The following is a 7,097-nucleotide window of genomic DNA, read 5'->3' as shown; positions in this document are numbered from 1 at the left end:
AGACTTACAAAGAATATAGTTATATCGATGTTACAGATGTTGAGGACATTTATCAGATTCGCAAGTTCATTCATATTTACGGGCAAAACTTCTTGAAAATTGTCATGACAAATAAGACAGTCACCATTCAATCCGTCATAAACACCGTCATAAAGGCAATGGGGGACAGACTCCATATTAATCTCCAGTAATAGGTGTGCTGATACACTTGATCATTTAGTGACGGGAAGAAACTTCTGGAGATTCTTACGCGCTAAACTGAGGCTAATATGAATGCTAAAGACTGATTTACGTCACAGAATTTGCGTGATCTCTCCTGGGATGTGCTTATTATTTTCAGGCTTCAGTTTCCCGAGCGCTGACGATCGGCTTGTTGGTTGGTGGAGTACTGGGAAACTGCAGTTCACCACTGGAAGAAGCCGCTTAAAAAAAATATAAAAAAAACAAAAACAAAAGAAAAACCAAACTTGGACGACTTGCGCTGGAATGCCTTTGTGTTGTGTGTATACCAGATTGATATAATCAGGGAGATCGAGCACATACAACAGTGCCGAAATGGCTAAACACTTGTCCGATTCGATTGACGGTACAGTCAAAGAAAGGCTCATCAGTTGTAGCTAAGAGAGACGGTAAATATGCGTCAAGAATCTATTCAAAGAGTGCCTTGGTCTGGTTATCAAGGTGGACTGTGTTAATGCTCTTCCTCCTCAGACCATCGCTACCATCGAGATCGTTAACGTAATATTACATTAATAACGGTTTTTGAAAAGACGGTCAATGGTTTTAGCGACTCCTCATCCGTTAATGCGAATGTAATCCATTCCAATACACATTACAGCGAGAAGTCTCACATGCTATGCACATGACAATGATCTTCAGAATGTAAATATCGGTGTAAACTTACACAGTTGTAAAGTAACTCAAGGATCGAGCTTGACTCTGGACAGTTAAAGAGTAGCAACCCACAGCGTGCACTGAATGAAGAAAAATCAAATTCACATTTTGATGTAACATTCGCTATGCTGATGGTATAACTTTTTTAGTTCCTCTTGACAATTTCTACAAGTATATGTCTTATGTCGTCTATTGAAGATGGCAATACGCACAGTGCTCAGAAACAGTCTGAAGAGCTTGTAAGAGTGTTGCAGGGGAGGTTGTGCTGAGAAATAATTCTTAAGAAAAAAAAATATCAACACGTTGCGCTGTTTCTGAGTTACTTCTCATTTACGTTAGCCGGTCGGGTCGTCGCGTGCGCAAACTCGAGCACTTACTTGCGCTAAAATGCGGTAATGCATAGACGTCTGTGGTTACGTGAGTTACCACTTCTTCAAATGCTCATTACCAGTAATACGTGCCTACTCCGAAAGTCATAAATTTAAGCTTGTTGAGCAAAAGCTATGTTTGTTCCGTCTGAGGAAGAACGCGTTTGACGGCACTATCTCTGGCAGCCTGCTTGAATCTGCAACGCACGGCGGCATGATTGGCTAACTTTAGGCTAATTAACTCGGAAACGGCGCAACGTATCGATTTTTTCCCTTAACAATTATTTCTCAACACGGTCTCTTCTGCGACACCCTTACAAGCTTTTCAGACTGTTTCTGACCGTCCTGTATAAACCCAGATCTTGATTTATTGCATGAGTCTGTAAACGGTCAGAACGACTGCATTTCCTTGCCTGCCATGACATAAATCTCACAAAAATACAAATCAGCTAATAATGATACTAAAGAAACTAAAATTATTTGTGAAAATATTCGGAACCAAGATTCAAACCGGTATCTGGATTCTCATTGTTCAGAAGAAAAGTATTCTCTAAAGGAACATTTTAGTTTCGTTGCACGGAAAAGATGCCTGAAATTTTATGGACATGTAGAACGACTGGATGACTCATGATTAACCAAGAAACATATTTCGCATCATAAACGGGACCCGAAAAACAAAAGTACAATGGCGCTCACATGCAAAAGGCTCTCTAACGAATCACTGTTAACCCACGGGCTCCGTAAAGGGAAATTATAGTAATAACAGCATGGAAACAAGCGTACAGCTGTGATTTGCCTTAGGCAGTGACGGCGAATAGCTTTAATGTCAAACAAATGCAGGCATTAATTAATGAGCACCAAACCGCCAAGATCATCACTAGACATATGTGCTTCTGAAACATCATTATTTTGGAGTAAATACGTACATGATGATATCCCTCTTGGCGGGTTCGAACACTGATCATTCGCCTTATCGACTGAAGAGTTGTGTACTGGATGAAAGAACAAATAGCATCAGATGGTACAACTTTGAACATGGCTGACGTTTACAGCAACCGTATACACAAATTTAAAAAATATGTAAAAATCAGCCAACCGGTTGCATAGGTTTTCTATATGCCTTGACCAGGTATCGTCAACTCTAATGGTGCCTTCATAAGAAGGTTTAGGATCTTCTTTCTGATGTCTTTGTACTTTGAGACAGCCTTTGATACATGGGCGAGTAAGAAGCGTACAACTTTGAACATGGCTGATGGTTGGCTGGTTTTTACATATTTTTCAAATTTGTGTATACGGTTGCTGCAAACGTCAGCCATGTTCAAAGTTGTACGCTTCTTACCCGCCCATGTATCAAAGGCTGTCTCAAAGTACAAAGACATCAGAAAGAAGTTCCTAAACACAGGTAATTATCTTACCTTCTGATGAAGTCTCCCTTAGAGGTGACGAAACCTGGTCAAGGAATATAGAAAACCTATGCAACCGGTTGGCTGATTTTTACATATTTTTAAAAAAAGCATCAGATGGAGTAAAAAATAAAATTTCTGTATGAACACGAATGTTTCGTTGGATATTGATTACGAGCGATATAACTCACTGCGTCATCCTTAGCAACAAACACACCATTTCGTGTCGGATCGTTCTTCCTAGCAAAATCATTTGCGACGTTACTAAATTTTTTTCATAATCTTTCTTACTCTTGTAATCTTCAACTGAGAGATATTTGTGAAAATAGTAGCTTCGGTAAATAATTTTGTGTTGGTATTCAATTTATGCATTACTTTCCTTATGACTTTAAATATATACTGTTTCAGTACTACACGAGAATCTACATCCACATTAAATTCGTAAAGGGGAGAACCGGACCAAGTGGACAGGCTAAGGTATTCCTATTTTTTAAGCTGACTAGCAACAGACAGAAGTGCATATAAATGAATGATTAGAATCTGTAAATATGGAAGTATAACAGTGAATAGTTTACTTACCTCAGGATACAATGCAGTACTTTAAACTATTCAGCATTCACGAAGTGGCAAAATGGCCACTATATCCAAAATGAGCTAACAAAATGGCCAGTTACCTTTGAACTCAAAGATAAGAAATACAAAAGGTTCTTGGAGGAACATAGATATGTTAATAACTTGAATACAACGTATTAATGTCCCACGCTAATATTTATTATTTCGTTACGAAGCGGCTTTCGACTTCTCCTTTATCCACCTCAGACAGCACAAAACCACGCTGATAGCAATTGGGTCTCAATGGCATATTGTAGGACTTCACAGGTTCTGGCCATGAAACTAAAATTCAGCAAATATACTCCAGCTTGTTACACCAAGAATGCTGTTGCCCACCTTCTGTTCCACAGTAAAGAAAAGATTCCGCCTTTAGAACAGAGTGCAATCTCTGTGGTGAATTACATGTCGGTCAATCAGATAGGACTACAACCACTAGAGTGACTGAGCATGAAAGGAGTTGGAGACTGACAGAGAAAGATTCCATCTTTGCTGAACATACTCTGAATGAATGTCATTCATATGACGTGAAATGTGATGCTCTCTGTAAAGGAACTAAAGGGAGAAAACTAACATTACTTGAAATTACCGCCATTGATAAGCAACAATCACAAAACCCTAACCTGGTCCTTAATGACCAAACACAGTTCCACTACTCACCCTTATGAAAGTAGCAGTCAGTTATTATTCCTCTTACCATTAGCTAATAAGCTTGTTATAACTGTTCCACACCCACATTCCATACACGTCTTTCTTCCCCTCCATTTATTCTGCCTGTTCATAACATACACCAGTTTGTCCTTAAGACATAATTTCCCGTGCTAGTAGTCACTTGTAGAACATTTCTGTTTTATACACTCACATAGTTTTAATATTTGAATACAATGTAATCTAAGATTTATTTGTTCAGTGTCTCTTCAGGTATTCCTTCATGCTTGCGTTTTGTGTCGATATAGTCATAATGTGTCAATATCTTTGTACAGCATTCTTTGTACAGCTATCATTTTTGCTGAAATTGTGTGGACTATCTGTTCAACATGAAGTTATCTGACGATGGCATAAGAAGCCGAAGCCGGTTCATAAAGAACTAGTAAAAAATTACAGTGGAACTTTAATACGTTGTATTCAAGTTACTAACAGTAAATATATTTTTTGTGGAACACGTTTCGAATTATACTTTTCACAATACAAGTGAAACTGTGTCCCTCATGTTCTGTACAACGTTCGTCGGCCCAGAAGGAAGGTAGTTATCACTTAATCCAGACTCTTCTGGCCTTGAATCAGAAGTGTTTTCTTCGCAGTACATGAACCCTCAGTCTCCATCGTTGTCGTCTAAAAGAATTCGTCTAGGGTTGGGTTACCTGTGCTTCGCACTCTTCTTTTTACTTTCTTCGGTTTTCTTCCGTTTTCCCTTCTTTTTACTTTCTTTTTTTCTCTTGTTTTATTAGCTTAATTTGCCGCTTCTAAGTCACTATTATAAGGACTGGATGTGCACCATGTGATCAAAAGTATCCGGACACCCCCAAAAACATACATTTTTCATATGAGGTGTATTTTGCTGCCACCTATTGCCAGGTACTCCTCATCAGCGACCTCAGTAGTCATTAGACATAGTGAGAGAGAAGAATGGAGCGCTCCGCGGAACTCACGAACTTCGAACGTGGTCAGGTGATTGGGTCTCACTTGTTTCACACATGTGTACGCGAGATTTCCACACTCCTAAACATACCTAGGTCCACTGTTTCCGATGTGATAGTGAATTGGAAACGTGAAGGGACACATACAGTACAAAAGTGTACAGGCCGACCTCGTCTGTTGATTGGCAGAGACCACCGACAGTTGAAGAGGGTCGTAATGTGTAACAGGCAGACATATATCCAGACCATCACACAGGAATTCCAAACTGTATCAAGATACACTGCAAGTATTATGACAGCGAGGCGTGAGGTGAGAAAACTTGGATTTCATGGTCGAGCAGCCGCTCATAAGCCACACATCACGCCGGTAAATGCCAAACGACGCCTCACTTAGTGTAAGGAGCGTAAAAATTGGACGTTTGAATAGTGGAAAAACATTGTGTGGAGGACAAATCACGGTACACAATGTGGCGATCCGATAGCACGGTGTGGGTGTGGCGAATGGCTGGTCAATGTCATTTGCCAGCGTGTGTAGTGCCAACAGCAAAAGTCGTGGGTGGTGGTGTTATGGTGTGGTCGTATTTTTCTTGTTTTTCACGTAGGGACTTGCACCCCTTGTTGTTTTGTGTGGCACTATCACAGCATAGGCCTAATTGATGTTTTAAGCACCTTTCTGCTTCCCACTGTTGAAGAGCAATTCGGAGATGGCGATTGCATCTTTCAACAGGATCGATCACCTGTTGACAATGCACGGCCTGTGGCGGAGTGGTTACACGACAATAACATCCCTGTAATGGACTGGCCTGCACAGAGTCCTGGCCTGAATCCTACAGAACACCTTTTGAATGTTTTGGAACGCCGACTTCTTGCCAGGCAAGACCAACCGACATCAGTACGTCTCCTCAGCACGGCACTCCGTGAAGAGTGGACTGCCATTCTCCAAGAAACCTTCCAGCAACTGATTGAACGTACGCCTGCGAGAGTGGAAGCTGTCATCTAGGCTAAGGGTGGGCCAATACTATACTGAATTTCAGAATTACTGATGGAGGGCGCCACGAACTTGTAAGTTATTTTCATCTAGGTGTCCGGATAATTTTGATGGCCGCGGAACCGTTCTCTCGGCCGCTGCTTTTACATTTTACTCCAATCACAGAAGCCACTGCCGAGTTGACCACTTTGCCCGCATTGATGCCTTCACACAAAAGCTGAATACCCTCCAATAGCATAATCGAATTTTCAGTAACCAAAGTAGGATAATGGAGTCAAGAAATGACACTTTCAACAAAATTTCATTAAAAAACCGTAAATCACATTCCCTCTTCACAACTGATACACTGACTGCCCACTTAATTTACATCAGGATAATTAAAATGCACAAAAATTTTGATAACTCTAAGGAGCGGCACAGCAGACAAGTTAGACTTCATGGTGTGACTTGGCCTTCCTGGGAGAATAAGTTGAAGCATTTCCCGCGCCTTATCAGCACCCTAACGATTCCAATGGACACTTTGGCCACTTTGCCCGGCTCTCCCCTACTGTGATGTGTACTCCAGAAGCTACCTTTTGTTTTACCATACACAGAATGGTCATTAACAGTATGAAAAGCTTGTAGGGGTTTGCAGGATGAATTGTGTTGAGAAGTATTTGTTGAGAAAAAATTCGATGGGTGCGCCGGTTTAGATTTAATTAGCAGTGAAGTCAAGCAATCAGGTAAAGCGGTAACGCACAGACATCTGAAGATCCTTGAGTTATCTCCCGTTCTAATGCTCATTACGAGTTAAAATGTGCTTCGTTGGAAGCAATATATTTAAGCTGGATCAGCAAAAGATACGTTTGTTCGCTTTGAGGAAAGCAAACGAACACGTTTGGGGACACCATCTCTGGCAGGCTGCTTGAATTTGCGGGCACTACGACCTGACTAGCTACCTTCAATGCCAATTAAATCGGAAACGGCGCAGCATATCACATTTTTTTCTTAACAATAATTTCTCAGCACCGCCTACAATAATAGATTGACTGGACCACCGTAACTGTGTGGACAGCGTGACGGCTTCTCATGCCGTGGGGCCCGGATGGGTTGGAGATTTTGTCCCCTCAGGGACTGGGTGTTTGTGTCGTCTTCATCATCATCATTTCATCCTCATCGACGCGCTACTCACCGAAGTGGCATGACCTCAAAAGACCTG

The sequence above is a fragment of the Schistocerca serialis genome, chromosome 8 (genome assembly GCF_023864345.2).
Source record: "Schistocerca serialis cubense isolate TAMUIC-IGC-003099 chromosome 8, iqSchSeri2.2, whole genome shotgun sequence".
NCBI lineage: Eukaryota > Metazoa > Arthropoda > Insecta > Orthoptera > Acrididae > Schistocerca > Schistocerca serialis.
This window is presented reverse-complemented; position numbering follows the sequence as displayed.